This window comes from Gambusia affinis, linkage group LG13 (assembly GCF_019740435.1).
Source record: "Gambusia affinis linkage group LG13, SWU_Gaff_1.0, whole genome shotgun sequence".
In the NCBI taxonomy this organism is placed as follows: domain Eukaryota; kingdom Metazoa; phylum Chordata; class Actinopteri; order Cyprinodontiformes; family Poeciliidae; genus Gambusia; species Gambusia affinis.
The window spans coordinates 24455650-24482023 of record NC_057880.1 but is presented as its reverse complement, the minus strand read 5'-3'; the positions used below and the strand labels follow the sequence as shown (position 1 = coordinate 24482023).

General features: G+C 37.1%; 1 protein-coding gene across 3 annotated transcripts in view; it reads left to right on the top strand.

Moving 5' to 3' along the window:
* LOC122842478 (heparan sulfate glucosamine 3-O-sulfotransferase 1-like) overlaps positions 1–26374 on the top strand; it is a 67360-nt gene that overhangs the window by 2531 nt on the left and 38455 nt on the right. The window contains exon 3 of one of the 3 annotated variants that reach the window (XR_006372561.1): positions 19655–19810. The exons of 1 other annotated variant lie outside the window; for it this stretch is intronic. The gene's annotated coding sequence lies outside the window, so the exon portion shown is untranslated. Of the gene's footprint in view, positions 1–90; positions 2343–19654; positions 19811–26374 lie in introns of those variants that run through there. One more of the 3 variants, XR_006372562.1, reaches the window with a different exon arrangement.

Genomic DNA, 26374 nt, shown 5'->3' with positions numbered 1-26374 from the left:
TATTCAGTGTTTGGAGACTAGTGAATATCCAGATACTGTGTGTCTCCACTCTTGTATTTTGCCTGCAGCTTTTCCTATTCTGCCTTTTAGGGCTTCCGTACATCAAGCGAGCATCACGAATCAGCACCCATGCCTAGCCCACCTGCTGTGTTCCCTCAAGATGCCAGAGGCTGGGAAACTTAGTTATATTTGAAAACGGTAAAGGAATGACCTCCATTTGCTGGAAATGTCTCTGCAAGGACAAACCATTTTGTAAAGCAGAACAGAATATTGCAATGCTTGTAAAAAGCTGGGAAGTTTTTCCAAATTTTAGATAAGTAAGACCAAACTTTATTTTTGATCAATGATCCAGATTTACACACTCAGAATAAACCCATTGGTTGCTGCGCTAAAACCCCCATTGACCCTTCAAGGAGAAACAGGTATAGCCAATGAATGAATGAACAATCAGAATTGCTCTCAAGCATCGACTTTGTCTACTTTGTGAGTTATACGAGTACAACTATTGGGAAGAAGGAAGGAAGAAAAGCTTGTCTTTATCACCTAAACACAGTAGTAGTGTATGCACATTTACGAGTATTTCTACCATAATAAACTGTGCCATTTGAACTTTTTATTGTGATTTTGAGTTCTGCATTGGGTAATTCTAGTCATGACATACTTTTGCTCAAACAAAATAGCTTTCAGTGGCAGAGAAAATATTTCCAGAGGAATTTTATTCAGCCACATCTTGTTATATTAAAAACCTCACAGCCAGTTTCACATTTTTGAAAATGAAGATTGAAGAAATTAACACTTGAAGCAGATTTACATATTGAAAACTAATTAAATTCTGCAAACGCACTTACTGAAACTTTGTAATTATGTTTAGGCAACAGCAGTTTATTTACAAGTACAAAAGATTACATGACTATAAAACAAATCTTTTGAACAATAGATTGATTGAGAGAATATTGTCTCTCAGCATTAACTAAAGTCTACCAGCCCCGCCAGAACTTTCTCACACTATATTTATCTTCGTGCAGCAGAGAGGATTTTTCTGCTGCGACTGTGTATTGTGACATTAATTCAGCAGCAGCATGCTATTTAAGTGGAATAATTACATATTTGCCTGTCAGTTTGACAGGCATTAGGCTGTCCACGGACATTTGTTAAGCTTCCTTTGCGACTCTCAGTGATGCTCTAAATTCAGCAACGTTGTGGGAGTAATGGTGTTTTCAGTGAAACTGTTTTCTAAACGAAGAGTGCGTTGTCCACCTGTGAGAACAAATAGCTTCAAACCACTTAAAATTTATCTTCTTTGGTTTCTATTAACTGTTGAGGAAATATAACTATTTTGAGTGTTTAATATAGTTAATCTCACAGCCATGTGCATTTAGGTAGATTGAACATTCTTATCTGGACAAAAACTAAACAGATGTAAGCCAGGAGACAGCCAGGAGGCAAGAGATAAACATTCTCTTGGAGGAGTTTAACCAAAACACTATTCTCTTGAAAGGCTTTAAATTAGGTGGGCCATAAACCATATCTCCCCGGCTCAGAGGTCGAAGGTCGGGGGTTTCTCAGAGAAGAGGGCTGCATCTGGAGTTGGTTACAGCCTGGTACTAACGTCTAATTTTAATGCATCTTTAAATACTAATCGCATGTTTTTGATTAAAGTATATTACCCAAGTTAGAAGTATTAATCTAGTAGATGATTAATGTATTTGAAAATGTATTATCAGTGACAATTTCGGAATCAAAGGAAAATTGTTTGAATTAGAAAAGGAATTCTACCTCATTTTGTTCTGTGAGAGGACAAAGATTTAGGTTTTTGGAGATGCTGAAATCAGAAAAGCAGAAAACTAAGTTTGATGAAAATAACTTATAATTTTAACAAGTAGTAAACGACTTTTGATTTCTGCCTAAACTGAGGGGAAGGTCTAAGTCTTTCCAGGGTAGCTTTTGGTTGGTCAAAACAGGGAACGCCCTATTTGCATATATTAACAAAAAGAAACGCCTTCATTAGAAAAGTGAATGCTCAAGAATACGAAGTCAGATGGCTGCTTGATTCTGCTTTTTGCATCCGCCTTCTCCAAAGACGCGTCTTTGTCCTTCTTTCTGTCTTTGTTCTCTTCTTTTAATTCTCTGACTCAGGTAAAGAATGTACTTCTCTGTAATCTGCAGTTTCCTTGTTAATTCATATGGTGTTTTCCCATTGGATTAAACTCTGTAACACTGTGACGTCAGCACGCCTCGTTGTTTTCTTCTGGCCGTGAAGTCATCCGCTCAGGGACCCGGGAAGGAAGAAAAGAGAGCCAAGCTTTTTCCAAAATTAAGCTAATTTAGAGTTTTTCTTCCAACATAACCTTGAGGAAATTCCTGTTAAGCTTGTAAGAGTCCATCCAAAAAAGCTTTTTCTTCAAGTTTTTAAAGAAAGTGTGTCTGTTGAAAACAGAATTTGAAAGACTAAAATGTATCCACTGGCTCCAGGATCCAGGGAGAGACATCACTTATCACAGCTTATTCTAATATTTCAAACACTAAATATAGCTTAAAAATGACCTATTTTGCTTCCTTGAACAGGTTAGACTTGATCTATGGGCTATTAAAAACATGTTCATGACATTTTTGTGATCAAAGTCATTCTTAGCTGATGAGATTTCATGCTGCTAAGTTCTGCCTATTTTTTTTATTTTTTTATTTTTCCCCACCAGGGGGTCCTTTTTGTGGGCTCTAGTGTCCCTATTTTCATAGTAGGCTGAGAGGAAAGGGGGAAGGAGAGTGGGGAAGACATGCGGCAAATGTCGTCGGGTCTGGGAATCGAACCTGCGACGGCCGTGTTGAGGACTCAGGGCCTCCAAACGTGGGGCGCGCTAACCTCTACGCCACCGGAGCACGCCCCAAGCTGCTCTATCTTTAGTGGCCCCAGTTCTGCCTATTTTGAGCTCCTTTCAGAATGAGCTGTTTAGGGCCTCTTGTCCCTTTAAATCAAAATAAGTCGATGCTGGCCACGCCCCCACAATTCAAAGTTTACACTCGAACGCAAAAATGGCTGCAAACAGATGCGCAATTATGCAACTGTACGTCTTTGAAAAGCAGACGTAGCACTTCCTGCGCAACCAACAAAAACGCATCAAGTGGTTTCAGCATGGTACATTAATCCATCAGCCATTGTACATCACATGCAGCAGTAAAACCAGCTGGCTAATTGTAATTCTGGTTGGGTTGCAAGGTAACAGGGCAGTGCCTGCTGATCTGTGATGTTACTTCAGAAGATTTTTGAAATGTCTCACTTTCCAGACACCAAAGAACACTACCTTGTTGCCAAAAATGGCTGAATAGTTTTTTAAGTTTTTGGGCTGTTTCTAGAAGGACAAAAATGTGCAAAATGTGAATTCTACATAACGGGTCCCCTTTCTATACATTAATTCAGTGGAAACTGACTCAAAATTAACGCAGATGCTGAAATCCACAGTCCTCCTTAAATATCTTCGTTTAAGGCAGGGCTAGTTCCAACGAGACGTTTTGAACGGCTGAAGGGTTGCCACAGGATATTAAATATTTCTCCACTCTTGGGGAAATATCTACAAATTAGTGGATTTTCTATGGCTAATTTATTTACCTTCCGCAGAAAAGATAGGTGATAAGGGGCTGATAGCCCTGAACATTGGGGTTTGGTCTTGTGCTAGCTGGGCTTGCAGACAGGGCTGTTGGCCTGGAAAAACTAATTCCATTATCTGGCTGGAAAAAAACAATGGCTCCAGTAATTAATTGAGTTATATGTTGTTTAATTCACTGTCTCACTGTCACTTTTGTGGACACAGCTTATGATTTTATTAACTGTTCAAAGATATTACAGAGTTTAAATCTGTTCATTGTTTGCAGTACAATATCTGCTAAGCCACACCATCGAATGTCCAATTAGCTGGGGATGGAAAGCAGACTAAAATTACAGCCAGACAAGAGTTGAGACTTTAGGTCAACTCTGTTGTCTTGGCTGAACCTTAGTGCCAATTTGTGCAGATGGTATGCTGCCATGTACACAAAGCAGTTCCCAGGGAAAATACCAAATGTTTGCAAAACATTCTGAGATATAATGTGATATTACACAGACCTACACTCTTATTTTTCCTTAATCTCACATTCTCTGTCAGGGCAAGTTTAAGTTAAGAATTTTGTGATAAGAATACACATAGGAAGATATCACTTGAGTTCTACAACCAATGACAGATGGTATGTTATGATGCAATTCTTAAAAATTAACGTCATATTGCACATAGTGAATAAGGACTCCTTTACATTACAGTCAAGAATTTTTTAAGATTAGCTTAATCTGTCGTTTTCATGAGCAACAATCTGCTTAAAGAAGTAATTACATTAATCAGCCAGTGCCTTTGATCCAGCTCCAGTTAGCTCCAAGCCCATCTTCTCCATGCTGCTTATGGAAAACCGTAGGCCAGAGAGAGAGAGAGAGGGCTTCAGATTACTGTAATAGTGACTAGTCACACTGAGTCACAAAGTCTACTTTTGCCACAATCTCATTGACCATTTTAATTTTCCTGGATGACAACATATTAAAAATAAATATAATTTCAGTCAGTGTAAACACAACTATTCTACCGCTCTCTTAGGTAAATAAGTATTTGATCATCTTATGGTCACCGGTATCAGCATTTTTATCTGCAATATGAGAAAGTTGAAGAGAGGGAGTTCTTTTTGGTAAACATTCAGTAAAACTTTTTTGTACTAATTCCACCTTGGAACAGCACTTTGTGTACATATCCAGGTGAGCGAAGTTACGAGGAATCGTCCACATCAGTCAGTATTGGTTTTTCTGGTAACTGTAATCTGGTTACTTCAAGGCTATAGAGCCTGAAGTGCTTTTATTTTAAAGATTTTGATAGACTCTTCAGGAAGTGATCATCACATCCCTCCTCTATTAACCCTTTACCAATGTTTTTACCGGTCCTGCACTGAGAATTTGCTTGCTTAAAGAGCTGAGCAGATATGTAGTTCCACCAGGTTTTTGCTAATTGATTCTAGCTAGTCTGAAAGAGCGTGAAAACTGCAGTTTAGAGGAGGAGCTACGTCTCGAAGGCGGGGCTAGGTCCAACCAGGCGTTTTGAATGGTTGCCACCGAAGGTTAGAAGATTTCTCAGACATTCATGAAGCAACACTCCAAGTATGTTTTTGATGAGGGAATAAGATTATAACGAAATATAAAGCTAAATATGCCGATGTTACACAATACTGCCCCTTTAAAACTTACAAATTTCCTTCAGTATACTAGTAACCATATGCTGTACCTTGGACCAAGACATTCTGCCACATTGGCACATCATGAATTTTGAGCATGCTGAAAACAGTAAGGTAATTTAAATTTTTTATGTTGAGGTGAAAGGTGGTGGAGGTATAGAAACTGTACTGCTGCAACATAATGTGATCCTATAAACTTCAGGCTCAAACTGTGTGCTTTGTAACATCTTTTTTTGGTGTTTTTCTAAAGTATGTGTGTAGAGGATCAAACTATTTTAGCTGGAAAGCTTTGGGAAGCAATTAAGCTCAAAGGCTGGCTTTCCTTTTCATTGATCCAGAGCCCCTTTGTGCAAGCAGGCTGCATTGAGTTGTATAGATCTGGGTTTTGTTATTTATAGTTAATTTGCGTCAAAGTCTTCTCCTGCCTGTAGGAAAAAAAAATATGCAGGGATATAGCAACTTGATCAGGCATTGTCCATGTGATGGAATCCAGACTAATTAGAACAGATTTTTTGTTCAAATTATAATTAACACTTTCAATGATTGCATCTGTCTTGTTTAGTTACTGAACGCAATATTTTCAAGCTGATATTCAAAATCAAAGCAAATAAATTGAGCCTAATCGAAATATGTTAAATATTCTACTATTGAACCGTTACAGAATATAATATAGGATATATTTAAAATGAATTCATAGTTAGAAATGTCATATTTTTAAAACATTAGATCATTCTGCCCTGCTGCTTGGTAACAACCTCTGCCACTGTGTTTGACTTAGATGACAGGAAGTTGAACTTCAACAAAAACATGCCTACTCAGCACTGTCTCACTAAAGCTAAAAAGAAAAATAGAGATTTCTCGAGGGGAATAAATGGGACTATCTCACTGCTCTAGTAGAATAAGGGCCTCATATTGTTAGTGCTGCTGCCACTTGCTGGGACACTCTTGTAAAAGAGATTTTTAATCTCAAGGCGTTTCTTTTTTCATATGTTCTGGTTGATGATGATTATCTTCACTTTCTGCCTAATGCGGTTTGGATTGGGTTCATTTAAATGCAGAGCAACTCCAGGATGATTTCACCCTTGCACTCTCCATTTGCTGCAGCTTCTGTGGACACCAAACAATAATTTAATGTATTATGTGCTGTACAGAAGAGCTTCAAGTAAATAAATTGTGCAGCTGTGTAATACGATGCATATTTGGCCGCGATAGCATCTATTTGTAACTTATCTTTATGCCATGAACATGTCAGGATCAAACAGGAGTAAAGCATATCTAGGAAGGAAGAGTTGGTGAGTATTTATTAACACCTTTTTGATATAAATACTTTCCTCTGAGGGTGATTTTGGGGATTTAGAGTCAGCTTTTTCCTTGGTACATCATCAAAAAGTGGGGAGAGTTACTGCTGAGGCTCTCATCCTCTTTTAGATTTTTGCACTTCTAAAAGGAAGAATGATAAACAGGACTGCAATTAAGGATGCAATTTGCTTGCATCCCTCGGCCTGGGTTCTTAGAACCAATCCCTGGTGCCTTCCACACATGTATAAATCTATGTACAAATATTCATCAAAACTCTAATATTCCCAGTCTGCCACTCTTGTTTGCATTCTGCAGCAGCATGCTCTGGGACCTTGGTTGACCAACAACACTCCATGCACTACAAGAGAAACATCATTAAACCTCCAAAATACAACAGGACGTCATTGTCACTACATGGGTGTATATGTGGCTCTGTGTATATGCCTATATGGACCTCCTATATTCATGTGTATCTAATGGAGCCTGATCCATATGGTGGGAGTGGAAACTGCTGTGAACATACAGATAGTTATTTTAATCTTCCACAGAAACAAATTTTTTTAGCATGATTATGTTATGTTTAGAAATGATCACCAATTACATTGGATATTTTACATGTATGTCTCTAGAAACCAAACTTTGCTAAATCTATATGCATATCCCATTATTAGGAAACGTTTTTAGTGAACATAATCTCCTGCACCAACATAAGTCTCAGTCTAATTTTAAGTGTCAGAGGTGTTTAGGTAGAACTCAGTAAACTAGACTATCAACAAAAAGCAAAACATATATTAAATATATGTATAGTACCCAGAGAGAACATGCAGAAATACACCAGGCTGGGATTTAAACACACAACCTCCTTGCTGTTTTCACAACATAAACCCCCAAAAAAACAAAAACTGAAAATGTATCTCACAGACTGTCACAGCTAATAATACAAATGAAAGTTGACCTTTTAAATGACCATACTAATATTTTCTGTATCATAAATTGGTTTACAAGTGTTTATTATTCTGCAGCAATAACACAGCTAATGCTTTTATTTTGAAAGGTGATATACGCCAGGTGTCGTAAATCTATTGTCGCAAACTACAGCTACCTTGGGAACGCCAGTGTTCATAGAAAAGGCGTTCTCGACGTTTAAAAAGGGAATATGACTTAGTTAAGGTGCAAACAATTCCTTAGCACCTTGTTGATGAAGGAACAAGGTTGGTATTTGCGTTTTGTTGCGTAAATGAATATTTATGTATATTTAACGGAGCATACAAGTTGCTATTAAATGTAGCAGCTACCGTTTTGGCCTGTAGAGGGTGCTCATGTTCTCTGTTAAGTTAATTATGCTTAGTCAGCAATACAAAGGTTCACAAGTTTCAATGTTATCTGCTATGTGAAGCCACAGACGGGAATATGATGTATTTTATTTTATTTCATGGTACAGAATAGACTTTAAAATACTGTTGTTAGTTTACAAATCACTGAACGGTTTAGCACCACAATACATAAAGACCTGTTGTTGTATCAACCTTCCAGACCTCTCAGGTCTTCCGGTTCTGGTCCGCTCGCATCCCCAGAACCAGAACCAAACGAGGAGAAGCAGTATTCAGCATCTATGCACCAAAAATCTGGAATAAACTTCCAGAAAACTGTAAAACAGCTGAAACACTTAAATCTCGACTAAAAACCCACTTGTTTAGGATTGTTTTTGAAATGTAATCAATTACAAATTTAATGATGGAACTTGACTTAATGTCATGTTTTGATTGTTGATTGTATGTTGCATTGTGTTTCTGTGTTTGATATGATGTAAAGCACTTTGAAATGCCTTGCTGCTGAAATGTGCTTTACAAATCAAATTTGATTTTGATTTGATTTTAAATTAGTAAGTCAAATGGTTAAAGAGAACATACATTTTGTGTTTTTATGATGGCATTGTTATTTTTTAGCAAATCGATTGTTGCAAACGGTGACGCATACCGGTATCATCATATGCAAGATTGTTCAATAAAAAGATTGTGACCCATCAGTTTGAGAGACCATCTTTTCAACTCAGACACTATAGACCTCACAATAGTCCAAGAGGCAGTGATTTTTACCCTGACAAGGAGAGCCTCAAAATGTAATCCCTAAAGAAGTTGTGCTGTATCCAAACATATTTCTTGGAAAGTTAAGTGGAAGGACGTAAAAAGTAAAGGAAGATGAAAGAAAAGAACAAAAATAACTGTAGCCTTGTGATGATTGTAGCAAAGCCAATTCAAGAGCTTTGTGCAGATACATCCAGGTCATGGTCAGGTACTGTGACATTCTTTGTGTTGATCTGAACCACAAATATTGTTAGATGCGTCTTAGCTGGGCTAATGAACAAAAGGATTTCTGGTCCACTCTGTTTTATGAAGTTCAAAGTTATGGCTGCTGTATACCAGGACATTTTAGAGCACTTCATTCATAAACCCAATGTTGATCTCCTCAAGATGGTACAGCTCTGCAGACCCTGAACTCAGTAATACATCCAGAAGGATTAGATTCTAGTGTGCAATTATTAGGATTTTTTTTGGCTGCTTTCCTTTTCTCTGACACATAAAGGTGTTTTTTTCCTGACACCAAGAAAAAAGGAGAATTAATCAAAGTGCAGTGTTGTGACAACTAGTACTGCTTGATCTATTGATATGTCACTGAAAATGTAAAAATGAAGAATTGTTAAAGAGTTTAATACCAGAGATGTTAAGAGAAGATGGCTGTGGGACAATTGTACCATTAAAACAGACACAAAAATCAATCTGCTGCAGCCTCGTCCTTGTAACGCGTTCACCAGACATCACTAAAGCATCTATGTTCGAAAACCTTTAATCAGACAGGCTTTTCACAGTGTATGTGCTCTTTCTGAGAAAAGTCTAAAATAGAAAGAAAGGAAGAGGATAAGCTATTTATCTTTGGCTCATTACGGCTCCACTTTGCCTGTCTTCATCTGGCAGAAAATTTCTTCTCTTCACCGAATCAGAGGGCCATTCATTTTTAATGGAAGACCTTCAAAAGGAGGAAAAAAGCACTTCTGTATTCCTCTCTCCTGTGTTCTCAGAGCCAGGCCAGGAAGAAATGGAAAATATGAATAGATTAGCTACAGGAAGTTTTATGCAGTACCGTAATAAGAGATGCGTTTCTGTGGCGATAAAAGGACTCTGTGATAGAAGAGAACAGGGAGAAACAAAATACCACCAATCAAAAGAATATGTGATGTGATGACTGGACTCTTTTCTGATGTTTGACTAGTGAAACTGAAAACTTGAAAAGGTATTGGGATGAAAACAGGTGTGATTTTATTTCTTACCTTACAAAGGAATGTTTTCTGACTCTAACCGGAAAGTACGTCTTGCTTTACATTCTGATATTTTAGTTCAAAGGTATTTGGAAACTGTTTCTGCCAACTCCCCTGACTTTGCTTAAACCAGATACTGTCAAAACTTTGCAACTATGCTTCATTACCTTGTCCTCAGACAATTTGTACATTCTCACGTTTTTGTGTCCAAATAGAAGTAAACAGTCCAGAATACTGAAATGCATTCTTTTAAAAATGGCTCTCCTTACCTCTACCCATTGGCAAACTTCATTTTTCACATTGACACCAGCTCATGCCACAGATAGGCTTGTCTGACACAGAGGTAATTGTCTGGCCTCTCATCCAAAGGGAGTAACCATAAAACTCTGCCTAGAGCTCAGAAATGACAGGCAAGGTGCTGTTAACCCTGACATGCATTCCTGCACTGCAGTTTCAACCAACAGACCAAATGCAGGCGCTGTGGTTTGACATGCTAATTTCATTTCTGAAAAGCCAGTGAAAATAGTCAATGTAAATCAGTGTGGGTAACTGTGGATTGGTGGGAAGAGTAGTTGTCCCACAAACAATTTCCCCTTTATGTTACTTGTTGATGTGCCACTCGGCAAGACACTTAGCCTCAAGTTGACTATAGATCTGTGTTGGTTCATGAGTGTTTAGGGATTTGTGAGAGGTTTGAAAGTTCAAAACACACTAGAAAAGTTCCACATAATTCAGTCCACTTTCCATATTAAAAAGCAAAACCACAATGGTGGTGTTAATAGAACACCATTGAACATTTCTGTATTACTTTCTCCTTCAAGGTTGTGAGAAATAGAGTTTTGCAGTGCAGCTTTTACTTTAAAAAGACAATGAAACCTAATCTCTGCTAGAAGATAGAAACACCTGATGCAATTCAGTCTCGAAAGACTGCTGAAATGAAAACCTACAAAAAATTGTACAATACTCTAACTCAGGTCTATGTTCAGAGTTTCTTTAAGATTACGTTCTTTAAAGATTTGCTAATATTTTTCAAGGACTTTTACAAATATACAGCCCTATTAATTACTTGTTGAAGTGAATTAACCCAACCCAATTGTTAATATGCAGTCATGAATAAATAATCCAAAACGAGAAAGATCAAGCAATGAATATGTGTTCATTTTTCTCTGCATCAAACCAGTACTTTCCACTGCTCTCTTCTTCCGTGATCAAAAAACATTGTATGTTCTGCAATTTGGAAATGTTAGCTGAAATGAGACCCTGCTGTGCAAAAAGATCCTCCTTCAAAACGGTGAAACAAAACTACAGTCAACATTTGCTACTCCTAAAATCTAAACCACTTGCAACCTAAACGGCAGCTTATTATGAAAAATCTCTTCGCTTCAGGTTAATTTGCTACCATTAGTGCTGATTGGAGCTGGATCTGATGAATAAAATCCCCCAAACACTGAAAACCAATAAACATCTAGACGGGTTCAAGGCTCGCCACTCTTCACTCAGCTTCTTACTAAAGTCTCCCAATCGTCTCTCAAAGCATATTCCTGGTATACAACCAGAGGCGGCTGGTGGTGATATTTGAAGGGTGGGCTAATATATATATATATATATATATATATATATATATATATATATATATATATATATATATATATATATATATATATATAAATTATTTTCTTACTTTTCTTTTTCTAATTCCAATGAGAGACTCATCCAATTTGAAAAAAATTGCCAAAACATAAAATAAAATTTGATGGTTGTCTATAGACAATCATAAAAAAACAACCGTGGAAACATACCAAAGACCAATTGCATTGAGCCTCTGCAGTTGCAAATGAAATCCCCAACACTGGACACAATCACACTGATAAAATGAAACAAGATACAATATGTTTTTAAATGAGACCGACCTTATTTAAAGAGACTCACTCCAAAGACCTTTCTGGGATGCAAAAACGCTAAATAATCCTCCTCCTTTATGCTAATATTGCTGCCATCACGCCTTCTCAGTTTACGCCAAACCACGCCCACACACTCTCGAGTTCGAGGAAAGTCCATCCTGATTGGATGAATCCAAACCGAGGGGGCGTGGCTAAACGCCTGTCCATCATACTGAGTGACAGACAGTAATGCTGAATGGGGCTGTCAGAAGTCAGCCCCTTGGAAAGACACAGAGATTTTCCCCAGGCGGTTTGACACCAGGTTTCTTGAAAATTTAACAAAATGTGATACATTATTTATAAAATGTATTTATTTTTAGGTAGTTATTTTTCAGTTGCTTATTTTAGCAAGTTTGTTGTAAATGTCAGGAAGGGTTTTGTCCTGCTAGCCCACCTGTACCAGCCGTCTCTGTATATAACAGCTTTGAGAGGTAATGCTTTTCATTCAGTTCATTTTGCATTGGTGTCCTTCTTGGTTTGCTGCTGTCTAGAATCACTTTGTCAAAGGATTGAGGAGGAAAGCTGAAATAGTTTGTTGAAATGTCTGTTTCATTGCATTCTGCTCCTAGGAAACTATCTCAAATCTTCTGTAAGCAATAAGATGAAGAGAGAGGAATTATCACAAAAACTATTTATTTTAGGGATGCACCGACTGCAGTTTTCTGGCCGTTCGTTGATTACCTATCTTTTTATAAAGCCTAACTTACCTATTCCAATTTTGGCCAATGCCCATTTTTTTGTCTGAAATGTTGCTCAAAATATCAAGAAATCTGCTAAATTGGCTACAGTTATTGTTAACTGTAAATGTGCAGACATGATGTGGTTGGCTGGTTTGTCAGTCAAACCTCTCACAGGCGAAAAGAAAAGCACAGTGGTTGATTTTTAGACCTTTGCCAAGGTTGATTATATCGGTGGATAAGATCGGCTTCACATGTAAAAATCGGCCGATCTCCAAAAATTAAGGAAATCAGCACCGATAAGTTGGCTAATAAATCGGTGCAGCCCTAATTTATTTAAACATTTCTGTCTTTCAGGTTGTATTATTATTTTTTTTTACTTTGAATTAGATTTCTGGGTAGTAATCAGGGATATTACACAGAAATGAAACTACTAAATGGCCTTAAGAAGGTTGAGTCCGTTAAGAAAAATATATTTAATGTAGGGGTTTGTGAGTTATACGGTTTTTCAGCAAATGAAAAGACTAATGACCTCCAAGTCATGTTGAATGCGAACAGTATTTCATCTGTTTGTCAAGGATGGAGTCTAATTGCCTAGTTTTCCAAATGGACAAAGAAATTATCTGATTGGGTTTCATCTCCCTTCTTCATTGCTCAAAATTTCAGTAATTTTCATCCTTTAAGGTTTTTCTAGTCAAGGCTGTGATTTCTTTGAAGGGATGAATGGTTTCTAATTGGTCTGATAAGTTGATGTATCCACCCACTGAGCAAAGCTCTGATTTAGATGTAGATGTATGGATGAAGGTAAGCAGCTTACACTAAATGGAGTCTGTGGGATATTTTAAGTTTTAACATACATGATAGAAAAGTCCTGGCATTACCGTAAAAACAACGATTAGCTTAATAAAAACCCCGTTAATAATCATTTAAATGTCACTGAGCGTTACAAAGACAAAATAATGCGGCTTATAAGACACAGTGAGCACCATATTTAGTTCACACTGGTGTTTCTTTTTTATCTTTTCCATGACAGGATTAAAACAAAGTATATTATTGATGGCGTTGTTCGTCAGTTGGACTCTATAGAGACCATCAGCCTGAGTCAGAGTCTGAACAGTTTGATAAACAGGCTGTCATTTATTAGATGCATGATTTGAAAAATCTGTCATGCAGCTCCAGCTTTATGACCTCGTTTCTTTCATCAGAGTGGCCCTGGATGCATAAATGTGGGCCAGTTGCGATCGCAGAACGGAGTGCATCTTCGAAGAACTAGACCCGCATGAGCAGGCAGCACACAAATTATTCTGACATGGATGCTGAGGCGCATTCACACGTCGGTGTCACACAGAGTTCACCACCTAGCAGCGCTGTGCAGGTGGACTCAGGAACCTCCACAGATCGCCTGAGGGCTTATTGGCACCTGCTAATTTGAATTTAACCATGTGGATGTTTGCATGAGCTGCTTTAAATCGTTGTGGTTACTGTGCTCAGGCTTGTGAGCACAGTAACCACATAAAATTTTTATTCGAGAGTACTTTAGTGGATTTGGCAAGCAGAGTTGTGTTTGGTTATATTTCATAGACACGTTTTCATGCAGTTGACTCACATTTTAAACTCTAGTGTACTGTCAAACAGAAACAGATTAAATAACTTTTATCGAAGTTTCACATATTTATTTGCATCTTGCAAATTATGCTGTCAATATAAATTGGCAGCTTTTTCAGCCTCAAGTCTTATTCAGTGGTTCATTTGCAAATAAATGGTTCATTTGCATTTTACTAAACATATGCAAAAACAGGATCGATGACCTATAGATCTCTTACAGATCTTAGTCAATGTGTAAGGCTGAAAATATTTATATATGGATACAGCTAATGTATATTCATGTTGCACAGACACTGCTTCTCATTATAATAATTCAGTTTGTATGATCAGGAAGTGCAGTTTAAAGTGCATATGGAAAGTATTCACAGTGCTTGATTTTTTTTTTTTCACATTTTGTTACATTTCATCCGCATCCCAAATTGAATTTAATTAACCTCTTCTCTTAAAATTCTACACATAAAAACCTCATTATGAAATTGTGGAAAAACGTTTTTTGAGATTTTTTAGTAAATTTATTAAAGAAATAGAAAACAAAGAAATCACATTTGTGTAAGTATTCACAGCGTTTTATTAATACTTTGTTGATCCAACTTTGGCAGCTTTTTCAGCCTCAAGTCTTATTCAATGGTTCATTATCTATGCAGCTCTTCTCCAGCTCCATCAACTTAAATGGAAGACACTTGTCAGCCACTTTCAGATCTTCTCAATCAGATTCAAGTGTGGACTCTTGCTTGGCCACTGCAGGTCATTCCCAGATTGGTTCTGAAGCCTCTGAGATCTCTGTCATGTGCTTCGGGTCATCGGCCCAGTCTGAGGTCAAGATTCTCTGGAACTGATTTTCATCCACAATGTCTGTGTATATTGCAGCATTCATCTGGCCACTCTACCATCCAGATCTGGTTGCTCCAGATCTTGTTGTCCTTCTGGAAAGTCCCCCTCTCTTAAAACCTAAGTTTAAAATTTCTGCCTGGATATTTTTGCTTTATACTGTGTTCACTGACACTGTCAAAGAACTTACTGACAGTTATTTAAATGTCAGTAAGTATATTTGCCCATTTATCCATAACAAGTAGAACTTTCAATATCTAGCAAGCTATTTTTGCAATTTACCGTCTATTAAAAGCGTGTGCCTCAGATTAATTTCACTCCCTGTTACGACGGGGGTGAAATTACCGTAACAATCCAATATTGACGGAAAAACGCAATGTCTCCCCTTTCAGAAACCGTTCGGCTTTTTTAGATTGCGCAAAGTATAGCGGAATTACGATACTGCAAAGTTGGCAGCATCGTTTCCGAAGCGTTCTGTCTGGAAGGGTTAAACACCTGGCCAGCTCTAGAAAGAGTCCTGTGGGTCTCTTGCTTCTTCCATTGACCAGTGATGGAGGCCGCTGAGCTCACCGGGAATTTTAAAGCAGCAGAATTGTTTCTGTATCCTTCGCCAGATTTGTGCCTCGAGACAATCCTGTCTCAGAGGTCTACAGACAATTTATTTGATTTCATGCTTGGTGCTTGACCTTTGACCTGCATTGTCAACTGTGGGACCTAATATAGACAGGTGTGTGCCTTTCCAAGTCAAGTCTAATTAGCAGAATTTATCACAGTGCTCAATGCTGAGCTTCAAAGTTTTAAAAGGGGTGTAAATACTTACATAAATGTCATTCTTTGGGTTTCTTCATTTAAAAAAAATCCACAGTCTTAATTTACATTTATATTTTCAAATTACTACATCATGATTAGCATTTATTATATTAAGGGCTGGAAATACAGCCCTTAATATGGAGACACCAGCAATGTGTCTCCAGCAGATTGTTGGGCTAACGCAGACATATTGCATTTCTCTGGGATGTGATGTGAAATGAGATCACCTTCAGACAAAAGAACTGCCAAAACCTCTGTCACATTAACACCATCTATCATAGATAATATTTTTTGTGAGATTTTCTTCGTCTGCATAATTTCTCTTTGATAGTATGTCTTTGTCCTTCAGTGTTGGTGATTAAACAACACCAAGCTTGATTTACATCTCTGTTCTTTTTTTATCACCACATCCTCTTTGATGTCTTATGTTTCACTTTGAACTTCTTTTCTCTTGTCTGCATTTAAAGCATTTTTACAACAGCAGGTGTTATAACAAAAGTGACACATTGAAATAAAGATTTGCATGTGAAAATCAATTTATCATCCACAATTTGTTTTAACTCTAAATGTATGAGGCTTCAAGTGGCAATAATTATTTTCTGAGACCTTGTGTGTCTTTTAAGTGCTTTGTTTAATAATCAGTTGATAAGCACAGGGATGGTTATTTATTTATTTTTTTCCAACATTATCCTCTCTCCAGTTTCATCTCTGGTATCAGAATGAGTCAATCAACAATTAAACAAAGCATGTTTTAATATTTTAAAAGTTGCAAGAGGATTGAAGAGGATGTTAGTGTGACAATTTGCAAGGGGAAACAATTTCAATGGAGGTAACAATATGACTAATGAAGCTCTTTGGATCTTGTTTTACTAATAAATCGCATGGATGATTTAGTTTGTTCTGCAGCATTTGTTATAAAAAAAACAGGGTGGTTGCTTATAAAAATGAGTTGCTGTAGGAATAATCAATATAATCATTTGCAATATGACTTGAAACCAGTTTGCTTGGAAATATAATCTGCATAACAGGTAATCGTTTTTTAGGAAAGACAATCTGACTGCACAAATTACTACTCTTGTCTTCACTGATGGTGAAAGTCCTGATTTTAATTGTCTGGTTAGATTTGCTGAAATGATCTGTTCTAATTCAGTTATTATTACTAGAGACTTTATGTTCTGTTTGTTTGGATGCTCTGTGACATTTTCCATGAATGCCAGATGACTTGATAACAGTGATTGAGCAAAGGCCACATCAGGCCCTGCACATTGTAGTCACTGCATAACAGATGTGAAATATACACTGGGTCATGTTGTTGGGTTACAGCTTTATTTAAATAGCTATATCAGGTCTATGTAATAAAACAGAACTATGCCTAATGTTGAATCACAAAAACAAAAGGAGAATATTATCAAAGAGAGATGGGAGGAGAAATGTCTTTTACCATCTGTTCAGGCTTGGAAATAAAGCATAACAAACCAACAACCAAAAAGGGGGGTGTTATGGATTTTCCTGGCATATAATGACATTTCAAAGCACAATAAAGTGACCGTTACCTTCAGTTTTTATAAAAAATACTGCATATATATATCAAACATGGCATTTGACTTCTTGAATCTGGGCCGCCGTCTCTTTAAGAAGCTCCTATTCGTTCCGGCACGCTGTCTTCAGCACATCACAACTGGGGGGACATTATTATGATTTCCAAAATAGATACTTGGGCCAGCCCTGACACAGACGGACAAATAATTTCTGGCGTTGCACAATATATTATCAATATTGCTACTGACCGATGTTAGTCATTTTAAAGATATCACTATGAGTCCAGTAAGTAAAACTGGGCCGATATGAACAGCTGGTGTTTATTTCTACAAAGGGTCCCCTGAATGGTTGCCATATTACATAGACCTGTTGAGAATGAAGGATTCCTCAAACATTCATAAATCAAAGTAACCCTGCAGCCATGCTGAGGATATAAAGTTTAAAAAAGTTTATTTTTACATTATAAACTTTCCTTTATTGCCCTGTCTTTACGCACTTGATCAATATGAGGGACACCCTCTAAACCTGAACCCTCTACTGTGGTTGAATTTGCAGAATAGTGGGATACAATTCCTCCACAGCAATGCAAAAATGTTGAGAAAGTTGTTGCAAGCATTGGATAGTTGCCATCAAGTGCTGCACAACTAGTTAAATTTTTGTAAAAAAACCTAAGTAGTTGTGCACCTTAATTTTATATTTTGATGAAGGAAGAGAGGAGGAACAGTTATCCTGCATGTTTTACTACATTTAGGTAAAATACATGAAACCAGGCATGTTGATTCTTTAAACAGTTTCAGCTCTTTAATTCGGCTGTAGATTAAGGAAGTGAGACTGAAGCAACAACCGACTATAAAATCAAGGAGTCGAACAGAAACTCAGCAGTAACGATCTTGACGACTCATCTTTTAATTTAGGTGTTTGATTTTCTAGTAAGAAGCAGAATGGTGATTTCACATAGAGTGTATTGTCTATCGACCTGTTTGCTAATGTTCACTTGGTTGAGCACATTATGTTCCACTTCATAATGTTGTTGTTGTTAAGAAACTGAAAGGCTGAAGAGGAAGTTAAATAAAAATAAAACCTTCATGAATAAAAGACGAATCTAAACACGACATTAGAAGCAAACAAGAACAAAACATTTGACATGAAAACAGTATGTGACCATAATAAATAACCAGGGGTAGATCTGTTGGTTTTTTTTAAACTGGAACTTTATATTTCAGAAACTAAAAGCAAATCCAAATGAGGAAAATAGGCACAAAAGCAAAACATAAAAGACAGAAGTCCAAAACATAAAATTGGCAAGACCAAATACAGAATGCATTTATCTTCCGGACACATTTTGTCCTTTCCCAGCTGTGAACAAGCAGAGTTCAACCTGAATAGACCACCGGTCTACTACAATGTCAACACAAAACCACTGACAGTTAAAGGAAAGCCTCTACAGCTGCTGGAAGTACAGAACGATATGAAAAAAGAACAAAATGAGAACAACTCAAACCAGTAAGAGTGATTTACGGTTATTTCTAGAACCAAATTACATACTTATCAGAGCACTGAGTGACTTTGGAAATTCTTGAATGTCTATCAAATGACACATCTTTCACTGATACTGTTAAAGATACAGAACTCTTGTTACTTTGATACCATCCATAAGTTACTGATTAGAGAGGAGACAATCCCTTCTTCTGTATTGACTCTATTACCCATAATAATCACTCTAATTTTACATGGTTCTAAGGATAATTGTCTATGCATTTACAGAGTACAGAACAGCACTTTGGGGGAAATATGCCTCTGCTTTTTACAGCTCTAATCTATTTTGGAACCTAATAACCTGTAAGACAAAACTGTTCCTCTGCAAACCAAAGAGGATAGTTTCTACTGTGGAAGAAGTGCAGTACATTCACCATCCTTCAAAGAAAGCTGAAGTGTTGACAGGCATTTCTAAGAGACTCACCAGCCGCTTTATTATGTGTACTTTGCTACGACTAGGTTTTCTCTGCAGCGACACCTCAGGTTAGGTAGTGTGACTGCAGCAAGAGTGATTCATAAAGTACCTGCCAAGAGCAATCATTTTACTTCATTGTGTACATATAGCTACTGGGGCCACAATCAGTGGAGTAGTGCTGTAATCATTTCTTAAATGATTTGAGTACCTTGATTATTAAAATTCCTCAAGGAAAATTACCTACCTTGAAGCTTTGTTAAATTATGTTTTATTATTTAATGCTATGTGTTCCTGTCAACAATTATTTATGTTGCACAACACTCTCATTTCCAACTATTATTTATTGACAAATGCTAAGTATTTGCAGCATAACGCCCAGTTTTCAAGTTCAGTCCGGAGAATACGGGGGTCTTTTATTGATTGATGATAATGTTTGGGTTTTTATTGTTTTCAGGGGGACCAATAAGCATCCTTAAATTAACTGGTGCAATGCTTGGAGTACGGCAGCCTTTCTCCTCCCAGAGCTGCTGCCTGGTGGCGTTGAAGAGTGAACGGCGTTGAAGAGTGAACGGCGGTGAAGAGTGAACGGCGGTGAAGAGTGAACTGAGGTGAAGAGTGAACGGCGGTGAAGTGCACAGTGGGTGTATTTATACAGGTGAGTGGATAAACCTGAATACGGCTGTGCTGTAGTTGATGCTAAACGTAAGTGTAGCTTTATGAACTTACCAGAAAATAAATTTACCACTGTCCCGGTTGCAACAAATAGCTGTTTCTGCTTGTGATGAAGGAACCAAATCAGTCGTTCACATGGACATAAAAGCTGGGCAAGGTGAGAGTTCATTTATTAAATTGACTGAAGATAAACACATAAACTGAAGACTGGAGTTTGGACATTTTTTCAAAAGTGTCTGTGAACCTGCCTCTTCATTATGAAATTTAATATAATTTCTGATTTTTGTATAATTTTTGTCCAGGTTAACTTAGAAAGTGAGCTATTATTGTTACAGGCTAATTTTCTAAACTACAGAAAAGTTATTGTTAGGGATGCACAAATATGAAAAATTGGGCCGATGTTGGTATCTGATAGTAACACTGCTGTTGTGGTAGAATTTACCGATATATTTTTTTATTGATTGTTTTATTCGATTAATCATCAGAATAATCGACAGAATACTCGATTACTAAAATAATTGTTTACAACAGCCCTAATGTCTGCTTAATGCGGGATAACACAATGTAGATTCTCTTTCCAGCTTATTGAATGTTCGCTAAACTGAATGAACATTAAATGCAATTGAGAATCCCATTAATACCATTAAAATTTAAAAAATTGATGGGTAAGAATAATTATGACAGCGTGTTTTTGGCCCTGTCAGTCAAAATGACCTCTGGGCCCAAAGCTATTTGATATGATTTGATCTTTGTGACATGGTGCATTATCCTACATATGTTTGTGTTAGTGACTGGTTATTTGCACCTCTGTTGGCTTTCTGTCATCTCAAACCAGTTTGTCCAGTTTTCTTTAACTTCGGACTCCAGTAAAGGTTTTTAAGTGCTGCTCACTGGATATTTTCTCCCTGTAAACCAGAGAGAGGATTGTGTGTGAGGATCCCAGCAGATCAGCAGTTTCTGAACTACTAAAAGCAGTCTGTCGCACACAAAAAGTGTACATAATAAAGTTGGCAGTGAATGTCTTTTCATTTTGTTGTTTTTTCCTACAATAATTTGATTTACGGCACAATAAACTGCACCATGTAACAAGTTCAGTTTGCACATACAGAGGACTGGCCGTGATTCCCTGAGGCTCGGCAGCCATCAGTGTGTTTGAAATGTGCTGTACGGCATAAAAAAGGCTGAGAAGAGAAACAAAGCACGAAAACCAAATCATACAGCTGAGAAAAAGGCTAAACAATTTTGCTTTGCCTGCAGATAAAAATAACTTCAAAGATCTGTCAACGAAAAATAAAAAATAAAAATCTTGCCTCGTTCATTCCTTTATTTTTTGGGGCGAGGGCAAACCTGAAAACTCCTGTTTGGTGATTCCTCCACAGTCAGGAAATCAGAAGTGATCAAAGTTGGTGTGAACAGCTTCTGGCTTTGCTTTGTGAGCAATCTGACTTCAGATAGTGAGAAAGCAATGCACACCTGAGGCAATTTCCAACTGAACCAACTGGACTTGGCCACATTTTCCCTGGTACTCCAAACCTAACAGGAGCCGGTTTAATTATGATTTTTCATTTCAGTGAAGAGGAATGTAAATGAAAACACAAAGTTATACAGAATGTTTTAATGTCAGGTTTAGCTCTTATGATTTACATAAATTCACTTCCAAAATTTTTTTGGCTCATCTACTTGTCTCCTATCTTCTTCACAATATTATAGAGATTCTCTGTCTGGTTTAGGTCAGAACTTTCTTTATTTGTTTTTAAAATTCTTTTATTTTTTCCTCCTTGGTGTAATTAAAGACACAATCAGCACCCTTTAATCACAATACAGTCATCTTGAAATCAATCCAAAAAAAATAAAATTGGAAGAGGAAAAGATCAACAAATGTTTCATGTTGTCTCCATCGTTTGTTTTTCTTCTTTTTAACATGTAGATCATCTTCTAGAGAAACATAATTAGAGAGTCTAATCTAACAAGGAGTTTTTAAAATGTTTATACTTTAGGTACTTTAGTCAAGATAAAATGTAATATACATTTTCTGGTATAATTCTCACATTACTCTCAGTGTTTAATAAAAATGTCCATCTGTAGCAGTCAGTTCATGTTGCACCATCCATTTTTCATTGTTTTCATTGCACAGATATCAAGATTATACTGATTGTTTGTAGCAGGCTTCTTTCTCCATGTGCTTGCACACCAGAACAGAACCATAAAACTTTTGCTTGAAAATCATTTTCCAACAATATTTTGTAAAGTCATATAGTAACCTTGTAAGCTAAATTTTTTATGTTCCTTTACATGGAAGCGATAATCATCTAAAAATATATATATATATTTGTGAGCTTCACTTTTGAAGGTAAGTTAGTTCAATTCAAGTTATTACATTCCAGTTGATTGAGATTCACCTCGATCAGAAATACTCCAAACTGCTGCTCTGTTTGTTTGCTTTTGCACTTTTGTGTGTATTAGGCTCTTAAATTATGGGCCAAAGAATGGATTAAATCCCCAGAAAGATGAGTGATAAATGTACTTGTAATCCATTTGCAAAGGTAGATTCTTTGCATAATCAGAAATTTATTGAATCCTCTGTGACCCATCAATACTGCTTTTTGCGGAGCCTTAAAAGCAAATAAACATGCACACACAGCAGATAAAAAAAATAAAAATCCACTTTACATACCATTAAATATTCAGAAGTTCTGCATAAAGCAGTTGCAGACTATGTAAACAATACACGCCAACACACTAGCGCCCACGCATGTATCTACAGTCATCTATACTTCCGTTTCCATTCCAAGCATTGCATTAAATCAGCAGGTTTTTATTCATGTAATAACACCTTTCATCCTCTTAGCTGTTTGGTTTCTCTTGATCTACACTCTTACCTATCTGCAAAAGATAACATCACCTTTGCCTGCAATGTATGATCTTTGTATTATACATGTCTAACCTGAAATTGTATTAAAGTAGAACTCAGAGATCCATAATGCACTACATCGCCTTTCTTTTTAGGAAATCTTATACATCTCACATGTTTCAGGTGAACTTATTCTTTTGGTTAACTTATTCTTTTCTGTTGTTTGTTATTGATCTGTTAGTTTTGTAAACAGTAGCAGTGGAACAGGCCTAAGCAGATCTCATTTTGTTAACTTTAAAAACTAGGTGTATTTGCTGCATAACTGGAAACTGAACAGAGCAAAAGCAGAATCACTTGCTGAATGACTCATCTGGTTTTCCTTTCACAAAAATCTTTTTTGGAAATGAGAATACCTTTATGATGAAGCAGTACTATTTTAACATATTTTTGCCCTACTGTGTCGATTGATCTACTTTTCAGAATACTAATCGATCAGGAAGGAGACATTTGCTGTAGTTTTGTCAGATTTGCTCACATTTAGCAAACATCCCACTCCCTTCAACTCCTCTTTAACTTAAAATTAGCTTTTGTTCAGGGTTGTATAAAACAGACTTCTGCAGATGGAAGGTCTCAATGAAAATTAAGAAAATATCTCGGCTTTGTCACGTCTATAAAGGCAGTACATTAGTCTAACGGTGGCTACAGGTTCAGTGATCAAATGCTTTTTTTCAGATTGCTTATGACAATTTAATGATACAACTTCAGTGAACAAATAAATGTGTTCCAAAGCTGCTCCTCAAGAAACAATTATTTTCTGAATCTTCTGTAAGCCAGTTAGCGTAGCATCTCTGACACATAATTGATGATAAAATATGAAACAGAATTTTTCTGAAAATTGAAAGTGCGGATGCTAAATTATCACTGAGGGATTCACAGGCAGCAGCTGTGGATGTGTGAACAAATGCACAATTATAACTTTGCACATCACCTGCGACACATTACCTCTGCTGGTTCTTCAGTATATTTCTCTGTGCAGGACACAGAGGGGAAGTGACAGCTTGGAGAAGATTTCTATCAGACAAACATTTTCTTTTGCTCCCACAAATGCATGTTTTATTCTATTTTTCATAAGTTATTAGCATCATGGTATATATTTGACATACTTGGAAGCATTAAAATGTTAACTTCTTACTTATACTCTCAGCATTAATGTGAAGTAATAAAAAACAAACAGGGGCAAGTCATTTCTGAATTAACCTTTGAATTTAATTTAACCCAGCATTCTATCTGCTGATGAACTTAAATATGTTAGCATGTAGCATAGTTTGATCTTTCAAATAATGCTAGTAGTTTTGATGTGAGGTATTGTTTTTGTTTGAATAACTGTAATATTATACAATATTTTTATATATCAGCTAACTCGGATAGACATTATTCTAACTTAGCATTATCTCGTGCTAAATAAGACTTTTACCAAGACTTAAGTTGAAGCTTTACAACTTTAAATATTTTTCCTAACAAAACCAAAAACATGATGGGTGAGAAAAGGAAATTTTAATGCTGACATTTTCGAGGGTAAAAAGCATCTGCTAAATATCAAGTAACTTAAAATTGTCATAAACTGAATGCAACAGGTCAGGAAATGTGGTTTTGTTCATTATTTTTGTCTAACTCTTCTTGGCAACAAATCCATTTTTTACTTGAATTTATTCCAAAATTGTAAGGAAAATGCATTTCTTGGTTGAAAACCACAGCTGAGTATATGTGGGCTGAGCTAATGGAAAGCTAGCCAAATGCTCTCCGTAAAAACCAAACATCTTTTGGTGGGATGGGTTAGCATCTCCCTTGTTGGTAAAACAAACTTTGTTTTTACTTAAGAGGATTTTGGTGTAGAGCGATATCGAGATGAGGTTCTTCAACCACCGACAAGCCCATATTTCAACTGTTAGGGAACAAACTCTATCATTTAAGGATCGACATCGACGCCGTTGTCTCTTACTCATTCTGCTACAAGTTGGTGCGCAAGACGTAACCGACAGCATCCGGTTTAGGATTTTCAAAATAAAAGCTCCTCCAGACTCAGTACCGGTCCGTGGGGACCACAGCTCTAAGATGTCAAGGCTCAAAACCCAAAGAGCAAGGTTTATAAGAGACTGCTTTCAGGATGCTGGAGATGGTCCGTCTGCGGTTCTGAACTCAACCCTACTGAACCCTTCTGGGGTCATCTTGGCCACTACAGTGCGGGACAGAACTGATGTCTTGTTTCTTCACAATTCAATCATCCAATCAAATAAACTGAACCAAAAAAGAGTCAATACTAGAAAAGGCAGAGAGGATTTGATGCATTTTTCATGGGTAATACCTGAATACTTTGCTGATTATCCCAAAAATGTTTACATTAAATGAGGAAACATTTATGGGTGAACAAACAAGATTTCTAACAGTAGAAGACTTACTGCCAAGAACTGTTACCTCACAGAAATAAATGATTAAACACATTTCCTTTGCTCATCTGTTGAATCGGACTGCGATAGCTGTCATGGTTTCACCGCTGCTCTTTGTTTGGACCACTTGATAGATACTGATCAGTGCTGCCTGGGAACACCCCACTCTGCTCTGACCCTGTCATCAAGCCCACACACTCTGGCTCTAGCAGACTCACTCAAGTCCTTGGTTTCCCATCCCACTTCTAAGACGTCAATTTTGAGCTCAAAATGTTCAGTTGCCACCAAATATATTACACCCACCAACAGGTGCAGTAATGAAGAGATACTTAGTGTTGCACACTTCATCTGTCACCAGTCATAATGTTTGCCTGCTGGGTGTATTCCTATATTGTTTCTGCAAACAAAATGGGCGGACATTTGTGACTAACTGATTGGAAGATGCTTGATAAATAACATGTCTGCTTTTTATCTGTCGGAGTTTAAACCTGAGCCTTCTGATGCTCATTCATTTGGTTGGTCATAGAGACGTGTTTGTCTGCCTTTTCATTCAGACTTTTGAATCTGAAAAGTTGAGTGGGTGGTGACAGCTCTCCAGTCTGTTGGTCAGGCAGATAGCATATTTCATTGCAATGTCAGTGTGGGATATTGCAACCTCCTTCCTCTGTCACCATGGTGATTAAGTCACCTCACGCCAGGTGGTGGCTTTCGCTCACAACGTTGTTCTCATACTCACTAATTAGCCCCAAACAATCACAGTAAAAGGGCCGCAGTATCGACTTTATGTCTTATAAAGACTTTTCCTCAAAGGTCATGTCCTTCATTATCACAATTTTGCTGAAAATATTACAAAACAACAGCAGATAAAAGCACACATTGTGTTATTTACGGTATATATGTAGTATCATCTGCCTTCAGGTCTTTGTTTCTAAAGTAAGGTGGTCAGAATAAACTATTAAAGTGAACAGATCTACCTCTGCCTTCCTTATATGTTGCTGTTATTTCACTAATGACCAACATTTCTGATTCATGTTTTTATGTCTTGGTCAAATGAGAAGCTGAGGCTGAACTGCAGATGAAAGGAAGTCCAACTCAGTGCCAGCAAGGCGTACCTAATATAGTGGCTGATGAGTGTAGCTATACATACTGGAGGATAATGACAAAATGCATTACAGGTGTGAAATGAAAACCCACAGGAAATGAACAG